A 13163-nucleotide genomic window follows, 5' to 3' on the forward strand; every position below is an offset into this window, starting at 1 on the left:
GATCTGTGCAAAATAGCACAGAGTGTAGTATCAGCACAACCGACCCCATGTGCTGGTAAGTGCCTAGCCTAACCTCGGCGAAGTAGTGACGAGGCTAGGACCGGACTACCAATTAAACCTATGCAGTTATATAATATACAGCGAAAAAACAAAACAGGAATAAACAAGCAAAGATGGGAGGGGGGAACATGCTGTGGGGGTATACCAGTATTAACAATAAATCCAGAGTAACAGTCTAAGGGCAGCTTAGAATTTACAGCGAACAAAGAAACTAATATCCAAAATAAACACACTTGTATCAATAATTGTTGCGGCGCGCAACCCGATCCCAATATATAACAGCACTGTTGCGGCGTACAACCCGATCCATATCATTTAGCATTGTTGCGGCGTGCAACCCGATCCACAAATATCATTGTTGCGGCGTGCAACCCGATCCATATCATTCAGCGTTGTTGTGGCGCGCAACCCGATCCACAAATATCATACAATGCACGGCATCACCCTTCGTGCTTTAACACTCTTCCTCACCCAAACAACAATCACAAATAAGGGTCAAGAAAGTAAACAAATATTGATAGAAATTCCGGCAAGGGAATGCAATTAAACAATCAAATCCCGGCAAGGGAACAATATCAATAAATTTCCATGTCCCGGCAAGGGAGAAAATCAACAAAACAACAAAACGTCCCGGCAAGGGAATAAACCAATAACTCTTCCTCTTTCTTTCACTTTCATCTCATAGTTCACATTATCACTTGAGCCAACGCTCCAAGGATTTAAATATCTCATATACCTTCACAATTTGTATTTCAACTCGAGCCAACGCTCCACGAAGCTCAACGATCACAATTTCCTTTCACATACTCTTTACAACATATAGAAATCGTCAATTAAGTATGGAAGCTATAACTAAACCAGGATATTCGCAATATAAGGACTCACAGTCATGCTAGACACCAATGTATAGATACTCGTCACCATGCCAATACATCGTACTCGACAAATAGCAAGTAGCAAATAAGACTCAACTCCTATTCCCTCAAGCTAAGGTTAGACCAAACACTTACCTCAACTTCCACGGCCAAATCAATCCACAACAACCGCTTTCCCTCTCGAATTCGGCTCCAACTCAATCAAATCTATACAATAATGACTTCATAGTATCAATACATCCTAAACAAATCAAACCCAATGCCAAATTATAGATTTCCAAGCTTTCTTTCCAAAATCCCAAAATTGACCCCGGGCCCGCTTGGTCAAAACACGAGGTTCGGACTAAACACATATCCCCCATTCATCCACGAGCCCGAATATATAATTTGTTTTTAAATTCGACTCCAAAACGAGGTCTAAATCAAGAAAATCCAAAAAGCCCTAACTCTACCCATTTCCCCCAATTTCTACCCTAAATTACATGTTTTAGGCTTAGGAATTCAATAAACATTGATGGAAAATGAAGAAAACGAGTTAAGATTTACTAACCCAAGAAGTTTTGGTGAAAGGGAGCTTCAATGGACGCCTAAAGACCTTGGAGAAGAAGGAGCTCGTGTGTTTTTATGAAAATCCCGCAATACACTGATTCTGGAAATTAAAATATAACTGGGCAAAAATTGCCCTTCGCGTTCGCGGAAAGGAGATTGCGTTCGCGAAGGGTAACTTATCAGACCATCGCGTTCGCGATGGGAGGAGTGCGAAAGCGAAAAGGAAAAGTTGGGGGGGGGGTCCAGTACTTGGTCTACGCGAACGCGTGGAACTTCACGCAGACGCGATGAAGAAGGTCTGGGAACTACGCGAACGCGTGGCTACGAATGCGAACGCGAAGAGGAAAGAAGGCTAAGCCCCCCAGGGTCAATTGACCCTACGCGAACGCGAAGCTAATGCTGCGAACGCGATGAAGGGAATTGGGGAGCTTCGCGAACGCGGATGATGCGTCGCGAACGCGAAGAAGAAACGGCCTGCAACTGCTGAAGCCTAAATCCTGCAATCTTTCTAAGTCCGAAATCACTCCGAAACACCTCCGAAACACACCCGAGCCCCCGGGGCTCCTAACCAAACACATACACTAACTCAACAACATCCTACGAACTTAACCGTGCGATCAAATCGCCAAAATAACATCAAAACAATGAATCAAGCCTCAAAATCACTAGTTTTTCTTCAAACTTCATAAACTCTCAAATTTAGAGTTTTAAATCCGAAATACGTCAAACGATCCAATTTCAACCAAACTTTACAGAAATATCTTAAATCACATATAAGACCTGTACCGGGCGCCGGAACCAAAATACGGGCCCGATACCAACACGTTCTAACCAATTTTCATTTCAATTTTCTTCATAAATTTCAGAAAAACAATTTTACTCAAATATTCATTTCTCGGGCTTGGGACCTCGAAATTCGATTCCGGGCATACGCCCGAGTCCCATATTTTCCTACGGACCCTCCGGGACCGTCAAATTACAGGTCCGGGTCCGTTTACCCAAAATATTGACCGAAGTCAAATTTATTCATTTTAATATTAAATTTAGCATTTTTCACAAAATTTCACATTTAGGCTTTCCGGCTACGCGCCCGGATTGCGCACGCAAATCGAGGCGACTAAAAATGAGGTTTTCAAGGCCTCGGAAGTACAGGGTGATGACCCTTTGGATCGTCACAAAACAAGTCCCAAAATTGTGTGCCAATTTTGACAACCTATAGATTTGACTTCTCCTGTTTATTATATAGAAATTATTTCTTACTATTTAATCCTACTATTAATAAGGTAGAAAGAGAGGTGCCTCCAGAAAAAAATGAGTAGTATCCGATTGCAATTCGGGTCAGAGGGTATTTTTGTAATTACATAAAAATAAATGATTCTATTGGCTAACAAATAGAGTTACTGTAGCTGTTGTTTATATATTTGGGTATGTTGACCAGCTTGCCCTTGAATTAACTCTTTGAAAGTGGGGTGTATCATAGCACACTGATCAACTTAGCCCTTGATCCTGACACGCGTAAAATTTGAATTCTAAGTGGGGCCCACTCTTTTCATTGGTAATAAATGGGCATGATTTCCTTACAAATTCATGTTATTCTGTGGCTAACGTCATACTACTCCTAAGGCTTAAACCAATTAGAAACGATTTTAGAAATCCAACAAAGCAACTAATGCTTTTGCAGAGTCTTTTTCGTCAAATTTGTTGTAGTTCAAACTTGTAAATTTAAACATGGAGGCTTTTAAACAAGTCCCAAAATTGTGTGCCAATTTTGACAACCTATAGATTTGACTTCTCCAGTTTATTATACAGGAATTATTTCTTACTATTTAATCCTACTATTTATAAGGTAGAAAGAGAGGTGCCTCTAGAAAAAAATGAGATGTATCCGATTGCAATTTGGGTCAGAGGGTATTTTTGTAATTACATAAAAATAAATGATTCTATTGGCTGACAAATAGAGTTACTGTAGCTGTTGTTTAAATATTTGGGTATATTGACCAGCTTGCCCCTTGAATTAACTCTTTGAAAGTGGGGTGTATCATAGCACACTGATCAACTTAGCCCTTGATCCTGACACGCGTAAAATTTGAATTCTAAGTGGACCCCACTCTTTTCATTGGTAATAAATCGGCATGATTTTCTTACAAATTCATGTTATACTGTGGTGTCACGACCCAATTCCCAACCTGGTCGTGATGGCGCCTCTCGTGAAGACAAGGCCAGCCAACTAACCCAAATCCTTTCACTAACAATTATCAAACATAAATAAATAGAAGATACAACTTAATGGTATTTAAAATTGTTAATTTCTACCCGACCGGGGTGTCACAAGTCACGAGCATCTAAAGAAAAGCCTGAACACAACTACAGGGCCAATAATAATATATATGGAAAATTCTGGAAATCAAAGACAACATCCGGTGCCGCGAACGCTGGCGGTCACTTTACTCAGCTACAATAGTCATACCTTCAATCAGCTAAATAACCCGCTACCGGGTGTACAATACTTGCAACTGCACGCGAGGTGCAGGGAGTAAAGTGAGTACTTCCAACTCAGTGGTAATAAGAGTAAATAATAACTGAGCGGTAAGAAATCACGTAAAAGCACTCCATCATGCTATATAGGACAGTACAACTCTCTCTCTCACAAAAACAATGAAACCGTGAAAATCCTTTAGAAAATATCTGACTCAGTTTAAAAACCTCTTTTGAAAACATCTTTTTCCAACAATCAAGCAAATGAATGTGTAATCAGATAGTGCAAGTCCGCACATAAGTCTGCCCCTCGGGCACAACACTCCACAAACAATTAACACCAGGGCGTCTGGTAAGCAGTACAAGAAGTAGCATGGATGCCAATGATATGAGAGTGCTGAATGTCATGACACGTAGTACAAACAGGAACCAATGCATGAATGCAATGCAATGCATATGACCGCTGCGGCGTGCAGCCCGATCCATTTGGGTACCCACGCTCACTGTGGGGGTTCAGACTCCGGAGGGGCTCCTACAGCCCAAGCGCAATATCATCATAGTATCGCTGCGGCGTGCAGCCCGATCCATCCTCAGTCCAGAACATGCAAATGAGCCACTCGGGCAATGTCAAGTAATAGCTTTTAACTCAAAACATCAGAAAATGCAATTTAAGCCTTTAAACTTTAGCAATATGACTACATTTTTCCAAAACAGGGTTTAACTCAGGAACTGAAATTATTTAATATGCTAAATGTCATGAAAACAGTGATTCAAACACTCGGCACGAAGCCCAAAACATGGTAATAAATCCAAATAATGACGATAACAAGTAGTTTCAGTCAATTACGCAATAAAACCAACAACCTGGACGGACTAAGTCACAATCCCCAACGGTGCTCTACCCCACGCTCATACCTGGCGTGCAAGTCACCACAATACAGCACTATGCTGTGCAAATCCGGGGTTTCAAACCCTCAGGATATCATTTACAAGTATTACTCACCTCGAACCGGTAAAATCTCTAGCCCGCGACGCCTTTGCCCCTCAAACCGGCCTCCACGCACGTCGTATCTCCAATCAATCCTCCTTGAATCCTTCTTCAATTTGTCCCAAAGAGCTCTCAAAATACTCAACAATGGTGGAAAAATGACTAAAACTCGCGGATGAAATGTTTATAAACTCACTGCCTAGCTCCTGCATTTCCTTCTACGCGATCGCGACCTAGGCCCCGCGATCGCGTAACACAAAAATCCAGCCTCTCAAAATAACTCTACGCGAACGCGATTAGAGCCCTGCGAACGCGATGCACTACCAACTAATACTACGCGATCGCGAACCTCTCACACGCGAACGCGATGGCTGACCCACTTCCCCTACGCGATCGCGTGACCACTGATGCGAACGCATAGGCCAAATTTCCTTGCCCTCAGATTTGCTCTACGCGTTCGCGACTCACTCCACGCGAACGCGATGAACAATATTTTTCTGCAACACCAACAGCTGAAACCTGCAATCTCAAGTCCAAAAATGGTCCGATTGACCCTCCGAAAATACCCCGAGGCCCCCGGGACCTCAACCAAAAGCACCAACATGTCTTAAAACATTATCCAAACTTGTTCTAATCATCACAACACATCAAACAACACTAAAATCATCAATTCTCATCGGATTCAAGCCTAAGTTCTTTAAACACTTCCGAAACACGCATTCGATCAGAAACTCAACCAAACGACGTCCGAATGACCTGAAATTTTGTACACACATCACAAATCACATATTGAAGCTACAACAACTCTCGGAATTCCATTTCGACACTCGAATCAAAATCTCACCTATCAACCGGAATTCGCCAAAATGCTAACTTCGCCAATTCAAGCCTAATTCTACACCGGACCTCCAAAATCAATTCCGATCGCACTCCTAAGTCACAAATCACCTCCTGAAGCTAACCGAAGTATCAGAAATCACATCCGAGCCTTCTAACTAATAAGTCAACGTTCGGTTGACTTTTCCCTTAAAGAGACTAAGTGTCTCATTTCCTATCCAAACCAATTCAATTCAACTCTAACTCACCCGTTGCTGATAATAAAACATGAAAGAGCAATAAATGGGGAAAACGGGGCTGTAATACATGAGACGACGGGTCGGGTCGTCACATCCTCCCCAACTTAAACCAACGCTCGTCCTCGAGCGTACCCAGAGTTGTCCTAGAAGCTAACCAACAGCTGAATAACTTTACCAAGCATATACCCGGGGTGATCTCACGTCACTCTATCTCATATAGGTCCGACAACACAATATAGCCGAAATCTCACAGTCCATTTAAACCATAAACCATAGAACCACATTGCACTTTCCGAAATCATACAGAACCTCACATCTATACCCAGAATAAATCCGAACCAGCTGTAATAACCCATACTTGCAACCTCAGGTGAAATCATATAATATACCACACAATCCAACACTCGAAACGATAGCCTCTATTCACAGCAGTTGCCCACAACAACCAAATACCGCTAGAAAATCCCTTATTAGCTAAAGTCTTATTCCAACACTTTCATATAATGCCAACGATAAATAAAACACGCGATAGACCGTAACCATTTCTCAGATCAACCATTCATGAAGCCACTTCCCTTTGACTAATATCACAACAGATTTCCGGGCCATACCTTGATATTATCTCTCTAACAAGCTGCAATCAATTCTGTTCATATTCATTAATGACTCTAACGATCACCTCGAATCCAACACACCACTCTGGTGATATGATACCTCAATACAGGCCTAAGCCACAACTTGCATAATACGCGTACCAACAAGAAACGACCTGAATATACTCAAATCATAAAAATAACTCAAACAAAAGAGCTGTACTTCAAGCTCATCAGTATTATCACAACACAAGGCTGAGACCCCGTCTCACATCATAGAAATAGAACACCTGAATCTGCCCCGAAAGGTCATAACTCAACGCAGCCTCGCTACAATGCGCGATCCTATCCAAACACTGTTACACATGGAGCACCTCAAGACACTGTGATCAAAATTCGACAGCCGCACACAATATGATGTCTGAAACCAAGGCAATTCATTGCACCCACGGTGAAATAACAACATACGACACGCCACCTGATAGGTCATAACCCACACTCCATTTACCGAGCAACATCCGATTACTCTTCCCGCTCTACTTCCACTATGAATCCCCAATAGATCTGCACCACGTGTGCCCATAACCAACAAATCATAACGCCTCACAGCACAGAAAGAGCAACTCATAGATCTCCCCAGATCACTAACAAGTTCAATAACGGTCGAATCCACCTGTCCCTCAACATACAACTCGGGCTAACCAAGCTAACTCAAGCTAAATACGTAGCCACATTGGCCTGCCAACGAGCTCATTATCAAGAAGCCTGAAGCTGCTCCTTCCACTACTATAACTCCTGCCAGAGCCGTACGATACGGTGCCCGGCACCAAATAAATACCGAAATCCGCCATCTCACCCGGCGACATGCCCGGCCAAAAAAAATGCATCCGAAAAGTCACTCAATACCGGAACTGAATCAATGGTAGAAACCTCTGCACTGACATCCATCACGAATGCCCCATTAAGAAAAGCAATCCTTCTCAGCCGTCCGCTGCATCTTTTGAAATATATACCACTCTGCAAGAACATAATCCAATGCACCTTGCCGCTCAACCCGTGGCATTTCCGGCCTAGCCCGTAGCACAATAGTCTAGAATAACCCAACACTGAGACAACCAGCCTACAATCCAATATCATATCCAAAATTTGGCATACCAAGCAAAGAAAGATCCACTCGGACCTCTAATTCCCAATAACCGCTAGACGGTGCCGATACACACGATTTACAACAACTGCATAGCCTGAACACGAGAACTCCTAGTCTCCAACTCCATATAGCACACAAATCACTATACCTGATCCCAAATTGCGCCGTACGAATACATATCACACCTCAAGTACCCAATCATCCCACGAAAGGTATTCTAAAGTTTCCCTGTGCCATCAAACAAACTCAGATATCAACAGTCGATCCCAAATGCCGCAACACTACCGAAGTATTATCAGTTTACATCACATTGCCCTTTTACTGGAACATATACCCCCGTCGAATCACTATGGTTGGCAATACCATTTTCCTTAATCATTTGAAGATCGATTCTTTAATCACCTGCAGCTGCCCGTGCTGCTTAAGAATTTAATGACTTTCCATTATGAACAGAACCGTAACCTTACACACAAAAATCCCAATCCTCCACCACATATCGCATATACCATACCACACTAGTATAACATGAGAACTCCATCTCCCTTCCTAACCACAAACATCTACGTACTCCACTAGTCAAGAACTCTCCATCAATCCCATCAAGAAGAGAAATCATTACACATTCCATGCTTCGCATGCCCATAGGCAATTTATACGTCTCTAAACCACGGTAAAACTTATCAAGAACTCTCCCCCAATTCCATTGCACAAGCTAAACTGCCAGGACTGAATCCTTCTACCCGAACCAAGCTAAGCAAGCTGTCAGAACTCAAGAGCCTTGCTGCACAATACCTGTAAAAGCCCATTACCTCGAACACATACGAAGAATTAATCACATCCTTACCATACCGATTCGGTCTACTATCAAGCTATTCCATCTATCTAATTTCCCTTTTTGATTCATCATCAACTTGATATTTCTCCCTCGCCGTAGCATCACAATGCCTCAATCCAAGCTTACCACACGAGACTCGAACATAAGACCACACTGTCTAAGACCCATAGGCCACTGAATACTCTCTCAATTGTTTCCCAGAAATACCACATTTCACTCTGAGAACTTTCTGCGAATCTAAATTCGCTTCCTTTACTTTCCAGGTATCGACACATAGGATCCCATGATCAACATAAAAATACCACAAGTCTTGACATTTTCTAATGAAACACTGTCTCTGGTCACATACACAACCTTAAAACACCTGAGTGCTACATGTAGAATCTTGAACACATTAAAATCATTCTCAAGAGTCATCCACTCTTATACAAACTGCAAATTACCTGACTTAACGAACAGAACCACTCGTGCCTTATTAGTACTCTGACACCACAGGATGTGATCTCATTCCAGTACAAACAAACATCTTCCTTCTCTATACACTAAGCATCATTTATCAACAACAGCTCAAGACATCCTATTATTTCCTCACATCTACGAAGCACCATATAACCTTTGTCATAATTTTGCTTCACTCGTGCCATCCTCGGCTCAATTCCTGCAACCAGGACTGATCCACCAGCATACCTTGATACGGAACCAGCATAGCGCATAACCGTACAATCAGCTAATCAATAGCAACCTCCCCAACTTGGCTCGAAGCCATATATCAAGACACACTTAACAACTCATATCATTTTTACTCTAATGATGCTACAATATCATAGTGAGATTAAACTCAAATCATCTACAAGCTTGTGAAAACACAGATTGTCTAGTACTGAAATTCTCTGCAAACCTCGCATTCATCCCCACATCAACTGAGTCCACTCTCTTAAGCGACCCGAATTTTTAAATTTCAACACATACCCTTCAATTACACATGAGGTCTTCTAATATACACGTAAGAACCATACCACTTAAGAACACTCCGCAGGAGATGACCCACCTGCTTCGCCTCAATTTAGTACTTCAGCATACCTTTCACCATCATATACGTTACATAGTCATTAGTCTTCCTGAGTCTGAACTCATACCGCCGCATGCAATGCACTTCAATTTCCAACTAGGAGATACGAAAATGTTCTTCACGTGCCCATAATTCGGGCTACACATCAATCCACAATAGGAGTCGAATCACTTAACAGTTCATCTATTATCCTGCAGACTTCTTCGTCACTACCAAGTCATGAAGATACATCTCACAATTCTAACATACTCAGCACATGGATATCCAACCGCCATTCCGGCTAATAAGGACATTACCGAACATCTAAGTTCAAAACACTTGCTCACACAATCAGCACCTCAGTGCTCAAGCCATAGGCAAAGTCCGACCTCAAGTCCTCCAGACTGGCCCAACATACTCACGAAGATTACATCTCGCCCCTCGATCGGGGAATCACAAACCATCAAGGCACATATAATACTGAGCGCTCACGTGCGCATACAGACGTGTGGAAGGAATTTCAAGAGTTATATCTCAAGCTGGATCAAGTACGCACGATAAGAATTCCAAGAATGGGAAGTTTTCCTAAAGGTTCTGCAGCCTCTCGAGGAGAAGTACAGGCGTCCCCGTACCGTTCCGCGAGACTCTACTAAACCTGCTCATGACTCGTGAGACCTAGTAACCTAGGCTCTGATACCAACTTGTCACGACCCAATTCCCAACCTGGTCGTGATGGCGCCTCTCGTGAAGACAAGGCCAGCCAACTAACCCAAATCCTTTCACTAACAATTATCAAACATAAATAAATAGAAGATACAACTTAATGGTATTTAAAATTGTTAATTTCTACCCGACCGGGGTGTCACAAGTCACGAGCATCTAAAGAAAAGCCTGAACACAACTACAGGGCCAATAATAATATATATGGAAAATTCTGGAAATCAAAGACAACATCCGGCGCTGCGAACGCTGGCGGTCACCTTACTCAGCTACAATAGCCATACCTTCAATCAGCTAAATAACCCGCTACCGGGTGTACAATATCTGCAACTGCACGCGAGGTGCGGGGAGTAAAGTGAGTACTTCCAACTCAGTGGTAATAAGAGTAAATAATAACTGAGCGGTAAGAAATCACGTAAAAGCACTCCATCATGCTATATAGGACAGTACAACTCTTTGAGAAAACAGTAAAACCGTGAAAATCCTTTAGAAAATATCTGACTCAGTTTAAAACCTCTTTTGAAAACATCTTTTTCCAACAATCAAGCAAATGAATGCGTAATCAGATAGTGCAAGTCCGCACATAAGTCAGCCCCTCGGGCACAACACTCCACAAACAATTAACACCAGGGCGTCTGGTAAGCAGTACAAGAAGTAGCATGGATGCCAATGATATGAGAGTGCTGAATGTCATGACACGTAGTACAAACAGGAACCAATGCATGAATGCAATGCAATGCATATGACCGCTGCGGCGTGCAGCCCGATCCATTTGGGTACCCACGCTCACTGTGGGGGTTCAGACTCCGGAGGGGCTCCTACAGCCCAAGCGCAATATCATCATAGTATCGCTGCGGTGTGCAGCCCGGTCCATCCTTAGTCCAGAAATGCACATGAGCCCCTTGGGCAATGTCAAGTAATAGTTTTAACTCAAAACGTCAGTAAAATTCATTTAGGTTTTTAATCTTAGCAATATGGCTGAGTTTTCGAAACAGTGTTTAACTTTGGACTGTGATCATTTAATATGCTAAGTCATGAAAACAGTGATATCAATCCCTGAAGGATTCAAATAATTGGCACGAAGCCCAAACATGGCAATCAACCCAAATAATGATGATAACAAGTAGTTTCAGTCAATTACGCAATAAAACCAACAACCGGGACGGACTAAGTCACAATCCCCAACGATGCTCTACCCCACGCTCATACCTGGCGTGCAAGTCACCACAATACAGCACTATGATGTGCAAATCCGGGGTTTCAAACCCTCAGGATATCATTTACAAGTATTACTCACCTCGAACCAGTGAAATCTCTAGCCCGCGACGCCTTTGCCCCTCAAATCGGCCTCCACGCGCGTCGAATCTAACCAAAATCAGAGCGAATACATCACAATATGCTAAGGGAACAATACCCAATCGAAAACAATCGAAAATATAGCAAAAATCTCGAAACTAGCAAAACCCGAGCCCCGGTCCCGCTTCTCGAAAAATTACGAAATTCACATTACCGGATTCCTCGTCTCGCCACGAGTTCATACATAGCAAGAACTCCCAAATCCGAGCTCAAATGACCTATCAAATCTCAATTTGAAATATCATAAACTCAAGCCCTAGCTTTACCCCTTTTTGAAGAATTTCAACCAATTTCCATGTTAAATCTATCATAAATCCCATGTATTTAGGCCAAGGAACTTACCTCCAATCAATCCTCCTTGAATCCTTCTTCAATTTGTCCCAAAGAGCTCTCAAAATACTCAACAATGGTGGAAAAATGACTAAAACTCGCGGATGAAATGTTTATAAACTCACAGCCCAGCTCCTGCATTTCCTTCTACGCGATCGCGACCTAGGCCCAGCGATCGCGTAACACAAAAATCCAGCCTCTCAAAATAACTCTACACGAACGCGATTAGAGCCCTGCGAACGCGATGCACTACCAACTAATACTACGCGATCGCGAACCTCTCACACGCGAACGCGATGGCTGACCCACTTCCCCTACGCGATCGCGTGACCACTGATGCGAACGCATAGGTGAAATTTCCTTGCCCTCAGATTTACTCTACGCGTTCGCGACTCACCCCACGTGAACGCGATGAACAATATTTTTCTGCAACACCAACAGCTGAAACCTGCAATCTCAAGTCCAAATATGGTCCGATTGACCCTCCGAAACCACCCCGAGGCCCCCGGGACCTCAACCAAAAGCNTTTGGAGCCCTCCGGAGTCTGTACACGACCCCCAGTGAGCGCAGAGTGTTGAGTGAATTGAGTGTTGAGTATTCAGTGCTGAGTGCGAGTGCTGAGTGATGGAGTGACATTGTTGTGAGGTTGTATTTACTTTTGGTGTTGCTGCATTTATCTGTTAAATTTCTTTGTCGCATTTACTGAGTTGTGGAATTTACCTGTTTATTCTTGTTAGTTTTAAAATTGTGAAAAATAAATAATAGGACTATTTTGCTCAGCTCGTCGCTACTGCTCAGTTCCTTAGTTATTTCTGTACTACTGAGGTGGTTGTACTCATACTACACCCTGCACTTTATGTGCAGATCCTGGTGAGTTAGAGCGCAACGATCGTTGGGTTTAGGTCGGCTATCTATGGAGATTGCAAGGTAGCTGCTAGTGTTCGCAGGACCTTGTTACTCCTTTTGTCATTTCTTATTTTGGACAGTTAGACAGTTTATATATCTTAGTTTATAGTTCTAGGCGCTCATGACTTAGTGACACCTCGATATTTGGGACTCGTTTCCGTATTTTATATTATTTATATTTAGAGTTGGTTTAGTTTATCAGGAA

Source organism: Nicotiana attenuata, chromosome 1 (assembly GCF_001879085.1).
Source record: "Nicotiana attenuata strain UT chromosome 1, NIATTr2, whole genome shotgun sequence".
NCBI lineage: Eukaryota > Viridiplantae > Streptophyta > Magnoliopsida > Solanales > Solanaceae > Nicotiana > Nicotiana attenuata.